General features: G+C 43.4%; 1 long non-coding RNA gene across 1 annotated transcript in view; it reads left to right on the top strand.

Annotated features, from left to right (window-relative positions):
- Positions 1 to 23,948, top strand: part of LOC138754145 (uncharacterized) — a 281,963-nt gene that overhangs the window by 53,458 nt on the left and 204,557 nt on the right. The window contains exon 3 of the long non-coding RNA XR_011351575.1: positions 2,125 to 2,234. This is a non-coding gene — a long non-coding RNA (uncharacterized lncRNA). The remainder of the gene's footprint in view (positions 1 to 2,124; positions 2,235 to 23,948) is intronic.

Below are 23,948 nucleotides of genomic sequence, written 5' to 3' on the forward strand. Positions count from 1 at the left end.
AGTAAAAACACAAAATGCTGGAGAAGCTCAGCAGGTCCAACAGGGTCCTTTATGCAGCAAATGCCAATTGCTGGCATTCTCTTGTACCTTGCAAACGTCGGTTATATTTTTTGACCTTTGCTGCATAGAGGACAGTTTGATTCATGGCATAGAATGCCATAGGTGCTGTATGGTTAGAAAGGTGGTGTGTGGGTGGAAAGAAAATGGTTGAGAACCACTGGGTTAGAGATGTGAGGAGAGGGGCACCTATGAAGAAATGTGAAAATGAGGAGCATAATCAGGAAGGGAATCAAATGTGAGTTAAACAAGTGCAGTGGGGATGGTGTAACACAGTCATGGCACATCACACGGTCACAAAACTATTTGCTCTTCTCTCAATAATTGGGATACTTGCTTACCCACGGATAGAGCCTCACAAAAATGCTAATCTTGGGAATTTGGGTTCTCGGAAACGTTTAGATCATCCACCTGGATGATTTTACCCAAGCAAATTTTTGTCAGTTGCAATGCCCTCCCATTTTAAATATGAATTCAAAATATGAGCTCAATTCCACCAAACTCAAAATATTGAAGTAAATGATCTCTTTGGAGCTGTTGGAATTATGTTCAATCATCTGCTGTTACCTTTGATCTTAAGAGAAGAAAACAACTCCCTGTGCTTTGAGTGCAGAAAGGATCCTACCGAGAGAAGGCTTGTTGTGATGAATAGAACTCTTAGATCTAAAATACTTCAGTGACTTAGTTCATAGTCACACCATTTCATTAACAAAAGAAGTATGAATATTGTAATCATCAACACGAACTTTTGTAAGTACCAAGAACATAAACCTACAATACACTGGTGAAATATTATGACAAATTGGAGAATTTTTTTTTTAGACATACAGTGCAGTAACAGGCCCTTTCAGTCCACGAGCCCAACTACACCAGTTAACCTACAACAACCCCATACGTTATGAAGGGTGGGAAGGACCTGGAAGAAGCCCACGTGGACATGGGGAGCATTCTCTTGTACCTTGCAAACGTCGGTTATATTTTTTGACCTTTGCTGCATAGAGGACACTGTTTGATTCATGGCATAGAATGCCACAGATGCTAACCCGGGTTGCTGGACCTGTAATAGCATTGCACTAACCACTACATTAACCATGCCAATTAGAAAATCAATGTGTATAATACAGTCGATTATCATCAATTCACTGTAATTAATATTAAAATAATCTATTATTATTCAATCTATTCTTTTTAATCAAGAGTAGAACTTTTGTCTAAATGACTGGCTCTTGATGGACACAAGTTTTAAAAGCCTTGACCAGATTTATTCTGGGATCATTGCAAGGGCTTGGTTTCTTTGTTGTATAGATTGATTCCAGGGATGGAGCTAGCCTATGTGGAGAGATTGAGTCATCAAAGGAGTTTGAATGGCCAAAGGAACTGCTCAATCTAAACATGCGAGACTCTCACTTGCACAAAGCCAAGTTTATTTATTTATTTTTGCAGCTCGAATACTTGTCCTGTATATGTATTATTTGTGTTTTGTCTGGTTGTGTGTCTGCATATTCTTGTACCAAGGACTGGAGAACGCTGTTCCGTCGGGCTGTACTTGTACAGTCGGATGGTAACTGATTTGACTTGTCTTGGGACTGTACTTGCTGTAATTTAAATGAATGAGAGGGGATCTTAAAGAAACGTATAAAATTATGAAAAGCATAGATAAAATCGATAAGGTGTTTCCATGGGTGGGGGAGACTAGAATTAGGGGACATAGCCTCAAGATTCAGGGTAATAGATTTAGGACAGAGATGAGCAGGAACTGTTTTTTCCCAGAGGGTGGTGAATCTGTGGAATTCGCTGCCCGTTGATTCAGTGAAGGTGACCTCAGTAAATATACTTAAGACAAGGTTGGATAGATATTTACCTAGAAGGAGAATTAAGGGATATGGGGGAAAAGACAGATAGGAGGAGATGAGCCTATCATCAGATCAGCCACGATCTCATTGAATGACGGAGCAGGCCTGACGGGCTGAATGGCTGACCTACTCTTGCTCTTATTTCTTATGGTCTTATTACCTTAAGATGTCCGATATATCCACAATGATGTGACGAGAATCTTTCTCTCTTCAGTGTACATTTCTCGCTTGATGTGCCCTTCAAGGATATGTTTCGGTGATGGCTGACGTTGAATGGATGGCTGCCAATGCCAGTAAATTCCTTTGCAGCTCTTCCTGTTTATGGTGAGTCAAATGCACTGTGTTGTAACATATTGGAAGGTAAAGGAAGAACAATTTGTGACGTGCGGCGCTTGTACAGCTGCTTTGCTTGTAAAGAACAAATGACTGGATCTGGGGATCCCAAGCCTCAGTTCTACTAATTCATTATATTAATGGATCTCCAAGAAATTGAAAGGCAATCCAGAGATAGATGATCAGCGTTTTCTAGCATTGTTGTGTTGTTTTGGATAAAATGAGTTATTCTCTTGCCAGTGTGAAGGTTTGTCTCATTAATTTCATTGTGCTTGCTTGATATTTGGATAAACGTAACAAAAGAAATGAGAGTTTGAGTTTGCTGACCTATTTCCAGGTTGGAATTCCAGTTTACGTCGGAGTACAGAATGACTTTGATGTTTTTGCCTGTAGCTTTAAGTGCAAATTCTGGTTGAATTTTGAATTCAGGTATTTACTACTTCTTGCAACTTTCCAAAATGATTGCCCTTTGATTTTAGTTCTGATCGAAATTTGCAATGCCGTGTTTGAAGAGCAGAATGTTTGAATTGTGATCGGTTTTTAAATATTTTCTATTTGATGACAAACAATTGTTTAAAGATCTGTAATGGATCTTACTCTGGAATATTTCTGTGCAGCCCTTATGAATCAGCTCTGATCCTGCTCATGGTATGAGAGTTATTAAATCGATCCTTTTTTTGAAAAGGGTCAAATGGTGTCTTGCAGCTACTTTCAAATGAAAAGGCAGATTTAAAAAAAAATAACTTGTCAAGCTGAAATAAATTTATCACATGAGCAATCTCAGCAATTCCAACAGCAGAGATGTAGCCATCAGGAATAAAGCGCGTAACTGCACAGACATGTACACATTTAATGGCCTTGTAATAGAACTTGTCCATCATGGAAAGGTGGATGAAGCAAAGAGGAAGGTGGAGTAACAGCAATACATTTCATTGGGTGGAAGCAGCTAATTGACATTGATGTTGAACTAATAGAATGACAGAATTGTCTTACTCAGTTCCATCCTTAATATATGTAACCGTTTCCCACTCCCCCCCCCCCCCCCTTTATATCAATGCTACATTTCCGTTTCTGTCAGATATGGCACAAAAAGAATGTACAGTATTCTTTATCCATTCAAATTAATTCAATGCTACAATGAGAAAGGTGACTTGGATATAGCATCAAAATATCAACAGAAATCATCTTTAATTTAATGACGGCAAGATTGGCACAAGTGTATACTATGAGATAACAGTGAGTGGGTTTGCAGAAAACAACATAGAACTCTACAGCACGGTACTGGGCCTTTGGCTCTCGATGATGTACCAATATTGCTATATTCCTACCAAAAATAAAACTAAACCCTTCCTACCTTGTAACCCTCTATTTTTCTTTCATCCATGTGCCTAAGATGCTCCTCACGTTAAATGCTCCTCATGTTCCAGCCTCCCTGGCAATGCATTCCAGACACCCACAACTCTCTGTGTACGAATACATACCCCTGATGTCTCCCCTAAACTTTCCTCCCTTGACTTTGTTCAGATGTCCTCTGGTGTTTGCTACTCCCATCCTGCAGAAAAGGCACTGACTGCCCAACTTATCTATGCCTCTCAAATCTTGTAGACCTCTATTAAGTCCCCTCTCATCCTACGCTCCAAAGAGAAAAGTCCCAGCTCTGCTAACCTTGCCTCATAAGCCTTATTTCCCAATCCAGGCAACATCCTGGTAAATCTCCTCTGCCCCCTCGCCATAGCTTCCACATCCTTCCTGTAATAAGGAGACAAGAACTGAACACAATATTTTATATGTGTGTCTCCATAGATTTGTAGATTTTATACATGATCTCTCGACACTTGAACTCAGTTTCCCGACAAATGAATAGATTCATTTTTCAGCAAAACAAGGTTGTTGAGGCATCTTGGAAACTGACTTCTGTTATCCTTGATCAAACAGCCTTGCAAATATTTTGCAATATTTCTTCAAAGATCAGTTGAGAACTTTAATGTTGACCAGGAGGTTAATGGGGTTTAAGTCAATCATTCTCAACCTTGGCTTGACTATGCCCCCTCAGAGCTCTGCTCAAAGTTTATCGGCCTCTTGTTCTGTGAAGCAGTCAAGTTTAGTTGGTTACTTCTGTTCTTCCCACTGACAAGTGGAGGGGGGTGGTGGGCGATGGTGGTGGATGTTGATATCTGCTGTATGCTCCCCCATTGAGAATGGATGGTTTAAATTATTTGGGTAAGCTAATAATCCAGAAGCTTGAAGTATTGATCTATAGTTGTGGGTTCAAATCTCAAAACCGCATCTGGGAAACTTAACCAAGGTTTCATATAACTATATAAAACTTACAGCACAGCACAGAAACAGGCCAACCTGGCCCTTCTAGTCTATGCCGTACACTGTTTCGGGTTTCATCAAGCTGTTCATCAAGGGCTAAAACCCTAAATGTTGGTTACGTATCTTTATCTTTTCTCTGTAAAGTACACTGTTGACTTGCTGAGTTTCTCAGCAAGATGAGACATCTCATCCACAGTGTTTGAAGACTTTCATGTTTTAACTTCTGGGAAATTTAAATTCAGTTTGTTAAGTAGGTCAGGAATAAAATGCCCTCCTCATTAATGCCTGTGAAATGATCAGATTGTTGGAAAACCAATCTGCTTCACCAGTGTTCTTCAGGGAAGGAAATTCAGTCTGATGTATAAGTAACTCCAAACCAACAGCATTGTAGTGGACTCAACTGCCCTCTGAAAAGGCTCAGAAATCCACTTTTTTCCTGATAATAAGGGATAAATAATGAATGTTGGTTTTACCAATGACACTACATGTGTGAACAAATTAATCACAAGGGAAAAGACAGAAGTAGGCCATTCTGCTCATTGAGTCTTTTCTTCAACTCCACCCTGAGTGAAAACATTCTCACATCTAGTTCCAATTTCCAGCCTTTTCCTCATATCCCTTGATACCATGACTAATTAGACACCTATCAATCTCCTCCTTAAACTCCTCCAGTGATCGGGCCTCCACAGCTATATGTGGCAATAAATTCCACAAATCCACGACCAAGAAAAATCCAAGAAACAAACAACCCCACAAATGCTATACCGTGCAATGTAAAAGGCATGATCATTTACACCTTGATAGACCTTCAAAAATAAGTGCCCAGAGTTTGTGTAGTTCAGTGGTTCTCAACCTTTTTCTTTCCACTCACAGACCATCTTAAGTAATCCCTATGCCATTGGTGCTCTAAGATTAGTAAGGAACTGCTTAAGGTGGGATGTGAGTGGGAAGGGAAGGTTGAGAATCACTGCTCTAGACCCAATTGTTACTGAAATATTTTGCTTGAGAAAAATTGCCATTGGCCCATTTCCTTTGGAGTTCTGAAACCGTGCACATGAGTCAATGAGGGACAATTAAAACAGGGGTTTTCAAACTTTTTTTTTCCACCCACAGACCATCTTAAGCAATCCCTTACTAATCACAGAGCACCGATGGCATAGGGATTACTTAAGATGGTCTGTGAGTGGAAAGAAAAAGGTTGAGAACCCCTGGTGTAGTTCGTGACTATTAAGGCAATTAGTGTAAACTGTATTGTTCTTTTAATTACTAACTATTCCCTTTTGGTGAAAAATTGTACTTAATTACCTATACCTTGATTTCATTAGTTATGATTTCCAGGGCAAATTGAGTCATTGACACTTGACATTTGGCACAGAAAAATGGTGGCACTCCCAGAGGTGCTGTAATGGCAATGCTGCTGCTGGTGTGGACCCATGGAGAGCAGGGAGCAGAGACATAGTGCTCCTCCACAGGGTCCTACTGCCCACCTCTACTACCAATGGCTCCATACAGGCTTTAAAATCCTGTGACTGTGGGGTCTGGGCCCAAAGTGGTGGTTCTTGTGTTTGGCAACATCCATGAAGGGTTGCAAACTCTGGGGGAAGAGCACCAAGAATGGACAGAACACCCTCATTGAGAAGTAGAAGTGGAGGAGACAACCCTAGGGACAGTGACCACGGCAGCGGACCAGTAAAGGGCTCTATGGCTGAGGGTCACACATAGCTGATGAGCTGCTGGTGACTTGCAGTCAAAATGACTCACGTCTGGCTGCAGACTGGTTGAAGAGGCTCCAGGGATCGGAACTGGGATGCAAGACAAGTGCGGTGGGTGGGAGGGGTTCCCGATGGGCCTCGGGCGTGTCGGAGGTTTGTCTGTGAGGCTGCGGGAGGGCTGGAGATGAATCCACAGACACTCAGTGACTCTGAAGGGACTCTCATTTGATTCTTTTTCTCTGCCTGTAAGGGGTGCCGGGCAATTTCTGCCAATGGCTTTACAGTGGATTGAATGCAATTTCTACTGATAGTTCATTGAACAAAAGAACCTTGACACAGCACAAAAGGAAAAGTTCCTTGCTATCTGTATTAGAAATCTTATGATGTGAAGAGAACTCAGTATATTATTCCCTGAATGACCAAGAGAAATTAAGTGATTTTTATTTCTGTAATGGGGCGGGGGTTGAATTTGAGATTACATTCACATTTTTTTTGCAATGACATCTTTCAGGTACAACATGTGGAGAGCGATGGGGACCGCAAATGCAACCCCCCCCCCCCCCCCCCCAGCTTGTCTAGAACGTAGCCTCAAGATACAGTAGAGTATGTCTATGGCAGAGATGAGGAGGAAGTGCTTTTCCCAGTGTACTACCAATCAACCACAATCAGACAGAGAATCATGATTAATAGGCCTTAATCACCTTAAAGTGTCAGCACAACTTGCATGTTGCTGGCCCGGTTCCAAGGCAGGTGCTAAGGGAGGGGTATGGGCATGACAGCCTTTATGGGGATACACTGAAACCTCATTAGAATGCGATTCGTTAATCCACAGAATCACTTACAGCACAAGTTTCTGTGGACCCTAAACTTTGCAAATTTCTGTAAAATAAGTTGATTAAAATTCAGAATCCCAATATTAAAAGAATGCACTTGCTTTCTTTCATTGAAATTGTTAGTTATAGACAGTGGATCCTTTGAAAACTGGTAATATTTGGGTTTGATTGTCCGTGGGCACTCTGACATATAGGCATCTGTTCTGCGACTCGGCTGTTAACATGGTATGAAATCTTGGACCCCAACTATCGAGTTCTAACGAGGTTTCACTGTATCTGGGAGGGAGGAGTCACAGGTCCCTTGGGCTGGCCAGCCCATACTGCACATACATACATATATACACATAGTGGTAGCACCACATTCACCCCTCCTTTATAAACAAGATCTGGCAGGGTGGTGTGGTTGCAGCTTTGCGATACTTCAAAGTCCGTTACAGGTTCAGCCTGTCCGGTGGTCTCACTGCGACTGTTGCAGGGTCTGCTGTGGCACAGCTGTCAGTTCCCGAGTGTTATCTTGTGTAACAGGCGGTGCCTCTGGTGGCTGACACTTTAAGGTGATTAAAGCCTATTAATCATGATTCTCAGTCTGGTTGGTTGGTTCCATGGTTGGAGTTTGGGCCGCAAATTTGAGCACCGACAGTAAGGCCGGTTGGTCGGGATTACCGGAGAGGGGAATGGCTGGTCGGTCGAGGGTGTTTCCTGCATGCGACAGGTCCGGATGGAGACGGTGTCTTGTCGACCATTCTGATACTCCATGTAGGTGTCTTGGTGGTTGGCATGGAGGAGGTGGACCTTCTCGACTAGTGGGTAAGTTTTGTGGTGTTTGATGTGGTTTGCGAGCAGCACTGGCCCAGGGTTCATCAGTCATGATGGGAGTGTAGTTCCAGATGCCGGGAAGGAAAAGAGCCTTTCATGCAGTGTTGCATTCATTGGCATACAGAGAAGGGACCTGGTGACATGGAGCGGGTAGGGGAGGGTGTCTTGCCACCAGGAGTTGGGTAGTCCTTTGATTTAAGAGCTAAGAGAACCGGTCTTTGAATGGTGGCACTTTTCCTCTCCCCCGGGGGTTATAGCTCATGGTCCTGCCCTTGATACTTGGCAGACATGACGGGCCAAGTGGCTTTCTCCTGCTCCCATTTCTTTTGCTCTTTTTTGACCTCCCACTCTCAAAAGATATTCTTTGTTGAAGAAAGAACATATGTTGAATAGCAAAACAATGATAACATGGAGCAGATTTTGCACAAGCGCCCATCATAAGCTGATTATGTTTTATCACCACGTTTTTGTTCTGAATGTCACAGAAAAGGGACTTGGATTAGTGAGTTAATCAAGAAAGTGCGGACCTCGTAGGTGAAGCACTGCAAAATCGATCATTATGCCTGTCTCGAATTTTTTGGAGGTTGAGCTTATCATTAGTTTATACTTTTGTACATACAACACTTACAAAAATGGGTATTACGATGCCTAGATGGCTATAATATTTAGCTGTAAATCAAACTGATATTTCCAAGTCAAGTCAAGTTTATTGTTATCTAATTGCTCAAGTACAACCCGACGACACAGTGTTCTCCGGTCCTTGGTACAAAACACACTCAGACATAGCACACACACAGACAAACTATACATATGCAGGACAAGTATTTTATCTGTACAAATAACTAAATAAATATTGTTTGGGTGATTAGTGTGAGCAGATCCCTTGGTCGTTCAGCGTTCTCACTGCCCGTGGGAAGAAGCTATTACTCAGCCTGGTGGGGCTGGCTCTGATCCTCCTGGATCTCTTCTCCGACTGGAGCAGCAGAAAGATGCCGCAAGCAGGGTGGAAGGGGTGCTCAGTGATTTTACGCACCCTCTTCAGACAACGAGCCTGGTAGATCACACTCTGGTCCTGTGGATTGACCTCTGATCCCTCTCTAGGCAGCAACGGAATCAAGTGCGGAATAGAGTTAATATAGGCAAATAATTGAACACAGTTGCTATTTCACTTTCCTGATAATATCTATCCCCTTTAAGTCCGAGCTTGGTGGTCACTGTACAAGGAAATATTTTCTGAGCAATATATCGTATTTTGAAGTTGCAATATTGTTACTTCTATTTTTGATCCCTGTTCAACTTACAGGACCTATTATTTTTGCAGTCAACATAGTATAAAATTCACTTCATTTTCACAGCAGTTGAAAGCAGAAAAAAAAATCAGAGAACAACAGAGATAAGGTTGTTTTGCATCTTTGAAAATGAGGCTGACTGTGGGATGCAGATAGCACAAATGTTTCTAATTATGCAGACAGTTTGGACTGTTCAGGCTTGGATGGGTTAACTTTCTTTTAGTGTGTCCTGATTTAAATCTTGCTGCAGCTTTTCATAAATGGATGTAGGAATTCAAGGTGTGTTTGAGTAACTCTCCCTCTTGATTAAAACTGGAAGAGAAAATATGTCCTGGGTGAAGTAACACGTGAATCTGCGGGGGGTCCTCTACTGCATCCTTGACCTTGGAATGACTGGGCGTAGACTGGGAAATACTTTATTGAGCACCTCGGCTCTGTCCGCCACAATAGTGTGCACCTCCTGGTGGCCACCCATTTCAATGCTCTGTCCCATTCCCTTGCTGTCCTTCTGCCCATGGTCTCAGGCACTGCCAGACTGAAGCCACTGGCAAATTGAGGTAAAAACCCACCGAAACGCTGGAGACACTCAGCCGGTCTTTTCAACATCCAGCAGAGACAAAGATATATTGCCGACATTTTGGGCCTGAGCCCTTCCTCGAGGAATAAGCAGAATGAGGCGGAAGCAGGAAACATCAGAATTCGGGCAGTGCTGACTGGGGGGAGGAATCCAGACCAACGCAAGGTGTTCATTGGATGTGATATGGGGAGAGGTGAGAATTTATCATGTTTGTGCTAAAGGAAACAGAATTTAGAGAGAGAGAGAGAGAGAGAGAAGAGAGAGAGAGAGAGAGAGAGAACAGGTGGAAGGCAATGGGGAAGAAGTGAATGGAGGGGGGGGGGGGTTTAGCGAAAGCCAGAAAAGTCAATATTAATACCGTCCGGTTGGAGGGTGCCCAGTCAGAAGATGTGGTGTTGTTTCTCCAATTTGTGGGTGGCCTCAGTCTGGCAGTGCATGAGACCATGGGCAGACATGTCAGCAAGGGAATGGGATGGGGAATTGAAATGAGTGGCCACCGGGAGATCCACGCTGTTGCAGTGGACAGAACCGAGGTGCTCAACAAAGTGATCTCCCAGTCTGGGTTCAGTCTCTCCGATGTAGAGGAGCCCACAATGGGAGCACCGGATGCAGTAGATGACCCCTGCAGATTCACAAGTGAAGTATTGCTACACTTGGAAAGACCGTTTGTGTCTCCAAATGGTGGTGTGGGTGCAAGTGAAGAATCTTCTGTGGTCACAGGGGTAGTTCCCAAGGAATCGATTGATGGGGAGGGAGAGTGGACAAGGGAGTCACGGTGGGAGTGGTCCCTGTGGAAGACAGAGAGGGAAGGAGAGGGGAATATGTGCCTTGTGGTGGGATCACATAGTAGATAGCAAAAATGGCAGAGGAGGATGTGTTGGATGTGGAGACTGGTGGGGTGATAGGTGAGGACAAGAGGAATCCTGCCCTTGATGTGCATGGGGGCGGAGAGTCCAGGGCAGAAGTGCAAGTAATGGAGGATATGTGGGTGAGTGCTGAGTTGATGGGAGAGACGTAGTTTGAAGAAGGAGGACATCCCTGATGATGTGGCATGGAAGTCCTCATCCTGGGTTTAGCTATGACGGAGGTGGAGGAATTGAGAGAAAGGAATCATTCCCTGTGGGCCCACACCAGCAGCAATGCAGCAGCTCTGGAAGTGCCACCATTTTCAAATGTATCTAGTATTGCATTCAAGTTTATTATTATCCCCCAATTGTACAAGTACAACTGGACGAAACGCTATTCTTCAGTCCTTTGTGTAAAAACATGCAAACACATATATAGACATAACACATATTTACATGATTTATATGTAGTACATGTATAAAAATAATAAATATTGTTAATTAACTAGTAGTCTCAGAGGGTTTCTAGGGAGCAGTTTATCAGTCATGGGGAGAAGCTGTTTCCCGTATCTCTTTCCTGACATGAGTAGTAGGAGGATTTTGTGGGAGAGGTGGTAGGGGTCCTTATCAGAGACCCCAATGATCCTCTTTGCCACTCTTATTGTCCTCTGGATTGACCTCCGATCCGATGCTCTTCAGCAATCGTACCACACTATGATGCAGCCAGCCAGAATGCTTTCGATAGAGCTCCTGTAGAAAGTTGACAGGATGGTGGCCAGTAGCCTTGCCCGCCTCAGTCTTCTCAGGAATTTGCAGTCATTGTCGCACCTTCCTGACAGTAAGGAGATGTTGTGTGTCAAAGATAGATCACCACTTAGTTGAACTCTGGAGAACCTGGTACTCTCTACTCTCTCCACTACTGTTCCATTAATGTGTAGTGGAGGGTGGTCAATCCTAGTCTTCTGAAGTCTAAGCCATCTTTGTCTTGTCCACGTTGAGACTTAGGTTGTTGTTGTTGCACCCTATCACAAGATTTTCCACCTCTTCCCTGTAGTGCAATTCATTGTTGTTGCTGATGAGGCCCAATGACTATTGTGACATCTGCAAACTTGTGGGAGCTGGAGCTGGCGATGCAGCTGTGGGTTCATTGCATGAACAGGAACGAGCTGATACTCAGCCCCGAAGTGCGCCAGAGCTCAGCACGACGGTGCTCCACGTGCTGCTACCAACCCAGAGCGACTTTGATCTTTCTGTGAAGTTCAGAATCCAGTTGCAGAGAAGGATGTTGAATCCCAGCAGGGCCAGCTTCTCCACCAACCTTTGGGGAATGATCATATTGAATACTGTGCTGAAGAGATGCAATGTTCACTTCTGTTGACAAAATGGAATGAAATCTCAGGTGTGTCAAAGACAGACGGCCAATGCCGTACAGTTCTTTTGAGTCTCTGCTTCTGTGTCATTCACTGTTACAAACAGAAAATAACATTTGTTTTCCTCAAATCTTGAGAAAATCTTTCAAAAATATGGTTCCCTGATAAATTCCAATGAATTTCCTAACTAAATGTTCCATTTGTGAGATAGAAATTAATTTTCAAAGAATTGCACATCGTCAATGTGGGGAAAAAAAGTGACAAAAAAAATTACCTTGGCTAAAAGTTTGTTGTCTGAGATGCAGAACCTTGTCATCTGGGAAAATTAACTTCTGAATTCCAAGGTATTTTCCAGCAACAGCAATGCATTTGATTGGAGTTGTCAAGAGATGGGATCTCCATTGATACATTGGCAAAAATATTTTGGGCTATCTTCTTGCTTTGGTACTGAGGAACAGGTTTGATGAATGAGATGCAAACATGTTGGATGGTTTCCTCCTCTTTTCTGCGATGGTCCCAGAGACTGGAACTGAAGGAAGAGAAGAAACAATATAAAGGTAAAATAACAAGCTTTATGAGTTAACAATTCTACAGGACCCACTTGGGAAGGCAATGTTGAAATGGCAGAAGGCTTTGCAGGGAATTTTACCATTTTTAAAAATATATTAGTTTAACAACTGTTGCTTCTCCAAGATAAATCGTTGGCCATCTGCAATCCTCTTAAATTGGAAAAAAAGATGAATTCATCTCAGATATTCCTGTCTCTCAACTTCAATGTCAGTCAGAATGAAGTACTGCAGTACTAAGAACTGGTGCTCCCCTTTAAGCACATGATAGAAACATGGTCACAAATCAGAAGATATGTACTTAGTGCAAATGACATCTTCAAAAGTGAGTAGCATGGTTCTTTTACTTGTAATTTCCTTAATGAATATCACATTACTGAGATGGGTGCGACCATGACTGGGGTAAATTGATTTACTGTTTAAAATGTTGAACTTTGCTGCAAACCTTTCAATATGCTTAATGGAATGAACTCCACAACACTTTTAAAATAGATTATACAAAAATAAATCCCAAAACCCATCCTGGAATGCCAGGTACAAATTGATGGCCATCATTGAATACTGAGAAAAACTATCAATTCATACTAATGGTTTCCAGAAGGGAAAGATGTGCCTGACAAACCGACTTGCAACCTTTTAGAATGTAGAACATTACATACTTTGCCAACCTATATACACCTTCCACAAAATAGACCAAGTTATCCCTACCTCGTAACCCTCTATTTTTCTTTCATCCATGTGTCTGTTTAAGAGTCTGTTGAATGCCCCTAATGTTCCAGTCTCCACCACCACCCCCGGCAATGTATTCCAGGCCCCCACAACTCTCTGTGTAAAAAAAACTTACTCCTGATGTCTCCCCAAAACTTTCCTCCCTTCACTTTGTCCAGGTGTCCTCTGGTGTCTTTTTTTCCTTCCTGATTTCTTTCTTGAGTTGACAAACTCCAAGTCATTCAACCCTTTTACTGTATGGGAGTCCCAGTCAATATGTGGAAAATTAAAAACTCCTACTATCACAACCATATGTATAACAGGACAATTAGAAGCAACAAGGACATGCAGTGTTGTACATAAACTACACACACACACACACACACACACACACACACACACACACACACACACACACACACACACACACACACACACACACACACACACACACACACGAAAAGTTTAACTGAGCATCATTATTGTAGATTGGTTACAGATTTTGCCCTTAGAATGAAGACATTTGACAGGCCTACTTTTCTTTGCAGTTATTGAACTGTCATTATCAATAGCTACCAGGTTTGGCTTCTACTGAATTAGTCGTGTTCGTGAACTGGGTAAGAGCCAATAGGCCTTAATTTGCATTGTGAGATGCCAGTACAGAAAATACAAAAATAATGTGGGCAAGTGAATGATTTGCATATTTCATTTTTAAATATTCTCCTTCTTTCTCTTTGGCTTGGCTTCGCAGACGAAGATTTATGGAGGGGGTAAAAAGTCCACGTCAGCTGCAGGCTCGTTTGTGGCTGACAAGTCCGATGCGGGACAGGCAGACACGATTGCAGCGGTTGCAAGGGAAAATTGGTTGGTTGGGGTTGGGTGTTGGGTTTTTCCTCCTTTGCCTTTTGTCAGTGAGGTGGGCTCTGCGGTCTTCTTCAAAGGAGGTTGCTGCCCGCCAAACTGTGAGGCGCCAAGATGCACGGTTTGAGGCGTTATCAGCCCACTGGCGGTGGTCAATGTGGCAGGCACCAAGAGATTTCTTTAGGCAGTCCTTGTACCTTTTCTTTGGTGCACCTCTGTCACGGTGGCCAGTGGAGAGCTCGCCATATAACACGATCTTGGGAAGGCGATGGTCCTCCATTCTGGAGACGTGACCCATCCAGTGCAGCTGGATCTTCAGCAGCGTGGACTCGATGCTGTCGACCTCTGCCATCTCGAGTACTTCGACGTTAGGGGTGTAAGCGCTCCAATGGATGTTGAGGATGGAGCGGAGACACCGCTGGTGGAAGCGTTCTAGGAGCCGTAGGTGGTGCCGGTAGAGGACCCATGATTCGGAGCCGAACAGGAGTGTGGGTATGACAACGGCTCTGTATACGCTTATCTTTGTGAGGTTTTTCAGTTGGTTGTTTTTCCAGACTCTTTTGTGTAGTCTTCCAAAGGCGCTATTTGCCTTGGCGAGTCTGTTGTCTATCTCGTTGTCGATCCTTGCATCTGATGAAATGGTGCAGCCGAGATAGGTAAACTGGTTGACCGTTTTGAGTTTTGTGTGCCCGATGGAGATGTGGGGGGGCTGGTAGTCATGGTGGGGAGCTGGCTGATGGAGGACCTCAGTTTTCTTCAGGCTGACTTCCAGGCCAAACATTTTGGCAGTTTCCGCAAAGCAGGACGTCAAGCGCTGAAGAGCTGGCTCTGAATGGGCAACTAAAGCGGCATCGTCTGCAAAGAGTAGTTCACGGACAAGTTTCTCTTGTGTCTTGGTGTGAGCTTGCAGGCGCCTCAGATTGAAGAGACTGCCATCCGTGCGGTACCGGATGTAAACAGCGTCTTCATTGTTGGGGTCTTTCATGGCTTGGTTCAGCATCATGCTGAAGAAGATTGAAAAGAGGGTTGGTGCCAGAACACAGCCTTGCTTCACGCCATTGTTAATGGAGAAGGGTTCAGAGAGCTCATTGCTGTATCTGACCCGACCTTGTTGGTTTTCGTGCAGTTGGATAATCATGTTGAGGAACTTTGGGGGACATCCGATGCGCTCTAGTATTTGCCAAAGCCCTTTCCTGCTCACGGTGTCGAAGGCTTTGGTGAGGTCAACAAAGGTGATGTAGAGTCCTTTGTTTTGTTCTCTGCACTTTTCTACAATTGCATTAAAGTGTAAATAAGTTTGCAAGAATTCCAAGCACCGTTAGTGCACAGTGGGAATTTGAATCCAATTTTCTGCGAATGTAGCTTATCCAGACTCAAAGGGTTGGGAAACCGCTTCGTTGAGCACCTCAGCTTTATCTGCAATAGTGTGGATGCCCCATTTCTGTTCATGGTCTCATGCACTGCCACACTGAGAACACCTCACCTTCTGCCTGGGCACCCTCCAACCAGATGGCATTAATATTGACTTTTCCGGTTTTCATTAGAAACAATTCCCTCAAACCCCCCCCCCCCCCACCATGTTCTTCCCCCTGTCTTCTTTCCTCTCTCTTTTTTCCCTTTTCCGCCATCTCCTTTCACAGAGCCAAAATCAATTCTCAACTTTCCTCTTATCATATCCAATTAACATCTTTTGTCTGATGGTCTGGCCTCCTCCCCCTCGCATTCTTCCCCCACCCTTCAATTCAGATGCCTGTCATTTTTCACTTCCACCTTGAGGAAGGGCTCAGGCTTGAACCGTTGGTAATATATCTTTATGGATGCTGTAAGACTGCCTTAGTTCCTCCAGCATTTCTGTGTTTTGACAAAACCAAAGTGTCTGTAGACGTTCGTGTTTCATTCCAGACAAAGGTTGCCAAATGTGATGGAAGTAAAATATGAAACTGTGCGACCTTGTGGTTGAAGTAAAAACACGATGCTGGAGAAACTAAGCCCGTCAGTGTCCTTTATACAGCAAAGATAAAGATACATGACCAACGTTTCGGGTTTGAGCCTTCGTCAAGATATGAAAAAAAATCAGCAGGTGACTGAACAAAATGGTGGGGGGAGGGTAAGAGGGAGGAGCACAGTCTCACAGGCAGGAGGTAATAGGTGGATAAGGGAGGGAGGGCACAGCAGCAAACAGGGGGAGGGGGTTGGCTCTGTGAATGGAGAGGGAATGGGGTGGAGAGCTGGAGGAAAGGAGAGAGAGATGGGGAAGAGAGGGAGAACGGGGAGTGGGTCTAGCAGAACCTGGAGAAGATAATGTTAATGCCATCCAGTTGGAGAGGGCCTAGTCGAAATATTAGGTGTCGCTCCTCCAATTTACGGATGGTCCTGGATTGGCAAACTAAATTCGTGTTGAGCCAAAAATTAAAAAAAATAGTCAAATAATTCATGTTCTTATATATTAAGAGAGAGAGTCCATTTAAAATAACGTCCACTCCCCTTGAGTGGTAGCATCGCAAAAAGAATTGTGTGTTAAAAGACCAAACTAGAACCAGAAAGTGTCATTCCCTTGTTCCTGTGCACTGTCAGATTGCCAGCTCCTCAGTAGTCTGTCGACCACACACAATGCCTGTGTTTACTCATGATGTTTGGCTCCTTAGCCAAGGCATTAAAGAACTGGAGTAAAAACACACAGAGATGCTGGAGGAACTCAGCCAGTCTCACAGCGTCCATAGAAGGTAAAGATATATTAGCAATGTTTCGGGCCTGAGCCCTTCTTCAAGGGATAAGTGGGCAGGCGTATTATCTTTATCTCTAGTAGACACTGCAAGACTGGCTGAGTTCCTCCAGCATTTCTTGGTGTTTATACTACAATCTCAAGACCTTCAGACTTTTGTGCTTGGCTCCATGGAGTTACTGTCCAGAATGAACTTCCTACAAGATGGGCCAAACTGTAGAAGGAGCACAATTGCTGTTTCTCGATTTGACTTTTAAAGTATCTAAATCTCTCTGCTATTTTCTCATTGTTCTACATGTTGATTGCCTGCCTGCCAGAAACAATGTCATTTTTTTCCTGAAAAGCAAAGAACATTTTCAAGGCACAACAACTTGTCTCTGTTATCCCAACCGTCCTTATCTGTCACCTCACTTGCTGCTGTGTCACAGTCAGATTACTCATCGAGAAAATGTATTCAACATTTAATGCAGCCACAATCGATAAAGTGCAATGCAGGAAAATCTATCTACTGATAGCAGCTGGACTGGAAAAGCTGCTCATAAACTTGGTCATCAAACTGTGGTTATAAAATACTGCTCGGTTCTCCCATTTCCTAGCAGGTAAGAAGGTGAAGACCCAGGTGTTATTCTGTGTGAGCTCCCTCTCTCTCTGTGATGGCAGAGAGCTGCTATAATGGCCAGTGCTAAGGCTGGGAGAGCAGAGAGTGCAGACATAGTGCTGCTCCAAAGGGTACAACCTTCTGGTCCTAATGGCGGCAGCTCCAAACAGACATTAGGGCAACATGGTTGGTATAGCGGTCAGTGCAACCTTTGATACAGTGCCAGCAATCAGGACCGGGGTTCGAATCCAGCACTGTTTGTAAAGAGTTTGTACATTCTCCCCATGTCAGCATGGGCTTCCTCTGGGTGCTCCGGTTTCCTCCCACTGTTCAAAAAACATTGCAGGAGTTGTTGGTCAGTTGGGTGTAATTGGACGGCATGGGCTCGTGGGCCAAAATGACCTGTTACCATGCTGTTTGTCTAAATTTAAAAATTGAAATATTGTTAAATTAGACAACAGTGTTTTAAAATACTGCAACCACTGGTCCATACTCGGCAGTGGCCACGAGGGGTTACAGACTCCAGGCAGCAGCAGACCAGTGTGGTGCACCAGAAATTGGGAGAACATCTTCCCATTGAGAAGGAGAAGCAAAGGGGATGATCCCACAGGGAGGTGACTATGGCAGTGGACCAGCGAGGGGCTCAGCGGCTGAGAGATCCACACAGTCCGTGGGCTGCTGGAGACTGGCTCTCAGGGGAACTAAGTATCTGAGTCGGGATTCTAGAAGGTGCCTAAGGGAAGAAGGGCCTCCAGCGCTGATCACATCAGAGGTTTGGATCTGGAACTTGAGTTGCCGATGGATCAAACAGGAGTCTTTGTGGCTGCAGAGGCGGGAGGAGTGCGGAGGCGAATCAATGGACATTCGTGATTCTGAAAGGTCTCTCTTTTTAGGGGCACTGGTTGATGCCGATGGTGACTATTTGTCTGCCTTTTGGCAGGGAGAAGCAATTTCATGAGAAATTATATGTTCTGTACTATTACATGACAATAAAGGGATCTTGAATCTTGATCAAGGTCTGTGTATTCCTTTCTCGATCAGCCATGTAATATTTTGAAACCATTTTCTTTGTTCGAAGTGAGTTGTGACAAGCACCTTTTGTGTTTTGTACTGTTAATCAAAGCACAGCAATGTGAGAGGAACTCATCCGGTCTTACAGTGTCCATAGGAGGTAAAGATGTATTACTGATGTTTCAGGCTTGAGCCCTTCCTCCATGATGAGCAAAAAAAGCAGGTAGGGCCTTTATTAAAAACCCAATGAAAAGTCAGATGGATAAATATCAAAGGAATAGGAGATTTGGGATGTTTCTAGTGAATAAAGACAAAGGTCACCATAAGAGTTAACCAAACTATGTGGACAACCTACACAGTACATGGACAGTAAAACCCCAGTTGTCCGAAATTCAAGCAACTGACAAAAGAAATTGTGGAAAATAAATACTGTAGGTAAAAAATATGGAAGTTTAAAATTGGCATGCCTCACCATGTACAAGTAAAAAAGTACAAGAAAAAGAAAATGTGAAAGTGAGGCTGTGTCTGTAGTTCATTGTCCATTCAGGAATCTGATAGGGTAGCTGGCACCTACCTTTATTGAGCATGAGATACAAGACTGAAAGAGTCAGAGCTATGTTCAACCAGAAGTGTCGAAAGACAATTCATTTTGTCTTGCTTCTGAGTTCCCCACTATCAATAATGTCAAATCAATCCAGATGCATCAAGATTTGTCTGAGAGCAGTGAGTACAGTAAAGGACCAGCCCACGTCCCAGATGTGGTACTGAAGATCTGTACTACAGAACTAGCTGCATCTTCAGCCAGGCTATTTCAGTACAGATGCAATACTGGTATCCACTTGATAAGGTCTAAAATCGACCAGGTACATCCTGTTGATAGGAAGCAGAGCAAGTCCAATATCACCAACTACAGCCTAGTCTACTCTTAATTATTGACAAGTGAAGGTAAGTCTCATCTTAATTGTGTTAGAGGTGGCATCTGGAGCTTGGGTTGCTGATGGTTTGGACTGAAGGCCGCAGAGGGTGTAGAGCGCTGGACTCAGTTATTCTATTTTGCTTCTATTTTTCTGGCTGTAAGGGCACCAGGCAATTTCAGCTGATTGTGAATATTTGCCTGCCTTATGATATTTTACTGTTTTACTATGTGACAATAAAATAATCTTGAATCGACAGCACTATCTAAGTCTTCTTTCTTTGGCTTGGCTTCGCGGACGAAGATTTATGGAGGGGGTAAAAAGTCCACGTCAGCTGCAGGCTCGTTTGTGGCTGACCAGTCCGATGCGGGACAGGCAGACACGATTGCAGCGGTTGCAAGGGAAAATTGGTTGGTTGGGGTTGGGTGTTGGGTTTTTCCTCCTTTGCCTTTTGTCAGTGAGGTGGGCTCTGCGGTCTTCTTCAAAGGAGGCTGCTGCCCGCCAAACTGTGAGGCGCCAAGATGCACGGTTTGAGGCGTTATCAGCCCACTGGCGGTGGTCAATGTGGCAGGCACCAAGAGATTTCTTTAGGCGGTCCTTGTACCTTTTCTTTGGTGCACCTCTGTCACGGTGGCCAGTGGAGAGCTCGCCATATAATACGATCTTGGGAAGGCGATGGTCCTCCATTCTGGAGACGTGACCCATCCAGCGCAGCTGGATCTTCAGCAGCATGGACTCGATGCTGTCGACCTCTGCCATCTCGAGTACCTCGACGTTAGGGGTGTGAGCGCTCCAATGGATGTTGAGGATGGAGCGGAGACAACGCTGGTGGAAGCGTTCTAGGAGCCGTAGGTGGTGCCGGTAGAGGACCCATGATTCGGAGCCGAACAGGAGTGTGGGTATGACAACGGCTCTGTATACGCTTATCTTTGTGAGGTTTTTCAGTTGGTTGTTTTTCCAGACTCTTTTGTGTAGTCTTCCAAAGGCGCTATTTGCCTTGGCGAGTCTGTTGTCTATCTCATTGTCGATCCTTGCATCTGATGAAATGGTGCAGCCGAGATAGGTAAACTGGTTGACCGTTTTGAGTTTTGTGTGCCCGATGGAGATGTGGGGGGGCTGGTAGTCATGGTGGGGAGCTGGCTGATGGAGGACCTCAGTTTTCTTCAGGCTGACTTCCAGGCCAAACATTTTGGCAGTTTCCGCAAAGCAGGACGTCAAGCGCTGAAGAGCTGGCTCTGAATGGGCAACTAAAGCGGCATCATCTGCAAAGAGTAGTTCACGGACAAGTTTCTCTTGTGTCAAGAGAAACTATCTAAGTGCACAGGGCACAAATCCACTTGCAATTGATCCGAAAATGAAGCAGTTCATCCCTGCAAGTCCCAAATCTAATATTAGGACGATGTGTGCCACAAAAGTGTTAGGTACCGTATATTTCGGCGTATAAGTGGACTCGTGATCTCTCAAAAATGGGGGAGGGGGTCGACTTATACACCAGGTATACTTTGGAGACCTTAAAACAGCTCAAAAACTGCTCCACGCCGATTCGCCATACAAAAATGGATTCAGCTTATAAGTCGACCCCCAACTAAAAAAAAATCCGACTTCAACATTTTAATTGAAAACAACAAGACATTTAGAACCCTTCAAATTCACTCAAATCCTGAGAAAAATGACGGAATAAAAATAAGTCCCAGGCCTCCATTGCAAATAAGATCATGACATTTTCTGCAGTTTCCTGGCCATTATTTATCCCTCAATTCACATCATAATGTGCAAATTATCTGGTCATCATCACATCAGCTTGTTGGAGGACTTGCTGTGAGTGAATTGGCTCTATTGTACCAGTGAGGGAACTTTGGGCAGACTTCATTGTAAAGTGTGAAGAGATGTTCTGAGGTTGTGAAAAGGTCTATGAAAATGCAAGCATTTCTTTTCTATCAATCCTAATGCTTGCTGAAATGCTATCTCATATCAATTCAATAGCAACAACAATGCTTCTGAGCAATGAGGTAACTAGTTTTTCACCAAAGTAGACCAGTGAAATTTTACAGACCGCGAGGTAATGAAGCAATGATTTTTTTACTCTGATTACATTGGGACAAATTTTGTTCCCGTGTCGGGAGAATGTAACCAACAGACGCATGAATCTGTAGCTCTGTTGCCTGGAACTGCACCAGTATTTATGATCCTTAATGGGCAATTGTGGTTTGCAATCTATTTCGGAATATTTTCAAGTCTCTGGCTGTGAGGAAAGCTGTTAACGGGAGCAAGAATTTTAGGCACTCTTTTTGAGTGTGCAAAATAACAATAAAAGAAGATTTGCTATTGACAAAGGCAGTCCTGACCCGTAATGTCTTAATGTCTTAATGGGAACCACTCATTTGGATTTTAAAATCAATATTACACATAGCATTTCAACAAAATAAATAAATCTTACTTTTATTGATTTGGGTGACAGTATTGTATGTTTTTTTAAATTTGCTTCTGCAGATATATTTACTTTTTCAAGCTGGGCTATTTAGTTGAAGTAAATAAAAAAATTTCTGGAGGAACTCAGTCAGTCAAGTGCATCTGTGGATGGTCGATGTTTAATGTCAAGACCTTGCATCTTTGCATTCTTAGGTGCTTTTTGACTGCTGAGTTCCTCTAGTAGTTTGTTTTTTTCCTCCAGATACCAGGATCTGCAGGCTCTAGGTAATCCAAGTATCAGTGCACTGGGAGTCAGTAGAGTGAAGATTGGCACATCTTGAATGTTGACTTGGAGATCTCATTTGCCTGTTTCATCTGCTCTGGTGAATGTTAAGATTCTTCTTTTCTTTGGCTTGGCCTCACGGTCGAAGATTTATGGAGGGGTCTGACCACGTCTGCTGCAGGCTCGTTGGTGACTGACAAGTCTGATGCGGGACAGGCAGGCACGGTTGCAGTAGGGAAATCTACTGAACTGGAACCATCATAAAAAGAAAGCAGATGTAAATTGGCAAAAATCTTAGTTATTTTTGAATGATTAATGCTACAATTAACATGGTTGCTGTATTTATAAAGATAACAATCACAGCAAAACATTTCTTCTGCAGATGGATATATTATGGTGGTTTATAAATATCATTCTTTCTCAGTCACATAAAAAAACACAATTCCTCATAAAATAAAAATTGTGTGTGTGTGTGTGTATGTGTGTGCGTGTGTGTGTTCGTTCATGTATACATGTGTCCATGTGCACGCGTGTGTGTAGGTATGTGTGTGCATGTGTGTTCATTCACATATACATGTGTCTGTGTGTATTTAAAAAGTGGTATATTTATCACATTTTAGAGTGTTGGAGTGAGAACAGGGAAACCCTAGATGAAGAATATTGGACACAAATTATGATTTATGATTTCTTATATCATTGTTTAACATTCCTCTGAGCCATTGTCAAGACAGTCATTTTAAGTTGGACAATAAGATTAGAGTCAGGAGAGGAGTTGAGTCTTGAACATGTTACAAAGTGGATTTAATGGTGTCTCAGAGGAAAATGTAGCCAGCGAATGGTGCAAGATCTAGTGTATAATAAATGCTGTGGTCCATGTCATTGTAGATCCGTTAACTCTGCTATCTAGACATTTTTTCTCTCCTTCTCTCCTATTTTATTTTATATAGTGTGAGTTTTCTTTTTCCTCTTTCCCTTCTCTCTAATCACACTGACATGATGGCCAAGAGACTCTACTTGATCAGGAAATTTGGCATGCCCCAGTGTCGTTTTCCAATCCACCACGTCCCATTCCCTCTAGTTTCAAATAAGGCATCTTTGAAGTGGTTTACCTTGGCCTTCCAATCTGCATGCTTGGTGATACAGAAAAAACCCCAGATTGTATTGCTGTTCTTGTTACATTTTTGAGTTTAGGAGCAGGGAGGTCCTGCTGCAACTGTCCAAGGTCTTGGAGAACCACGTGCAGTTCTGGTCTCCTTACTTGAGGAAGGATGTTACTGGCTTAGGAGGTGGTGCAGAGGAGGTTAATTCCAGAGATGAGTTTTTAGCCTATGAGGATAGATCAGGGGCTGTACTCGCTGGAATTAAGAAGAATGAGAGGGGATAGGAAAGAACCATAAAATTATGAAAAACATAGATAAGAGAGTTACACAGGAGGAGGAGGCGGCCATCCAGCCCGTCAAGCCTGCTCTGCCATTTAATTAAATCCTGGCAGATCTGATGGTAGGCCTATCTCCACCTTACTGCCTTTTCCCCATATCCCTTAATTGCCTTTCCATGTAAAAATCTATCTAACCTTGTCTTAAATATATTCACTGAGGTCGCCTTCACTGCTTCAATGGCAGCGAATTCCATAGATTCACCATCCCCTGGTTCTTCCTCATCTCTGTCCTAAATCTACTACCCTGGATCTTCATGCTTTCATAATTTTATATGTTTCTATAAGATTCTCTCTCATTCTTCCATATTCCCAGACAACTCAATCTCTCCTCTTCATCCCTGGCGAACCTCCTCCGCTCCACCTCCAAAGCCAATACACCCTTCCTCGAGTAAGGAGACCTGAACTGCACTCAGTTCTCCAGATGCCACCTCTCC

Source organism: Narcine bancroftii, chromosome 2, assembly GCF_036971445.1.
Source record: "Narcine bancroftii isolate sNarBan1 chromosome 2, sNarBan1.hap1, whole genome shotgun sequence".
Lineage (NCBI taxonomy): Eukaryota > Metazoa > Chordata > Chondrichthyes > Torpediniformes > Narcinidae > Narcine > Narcine bancroftii.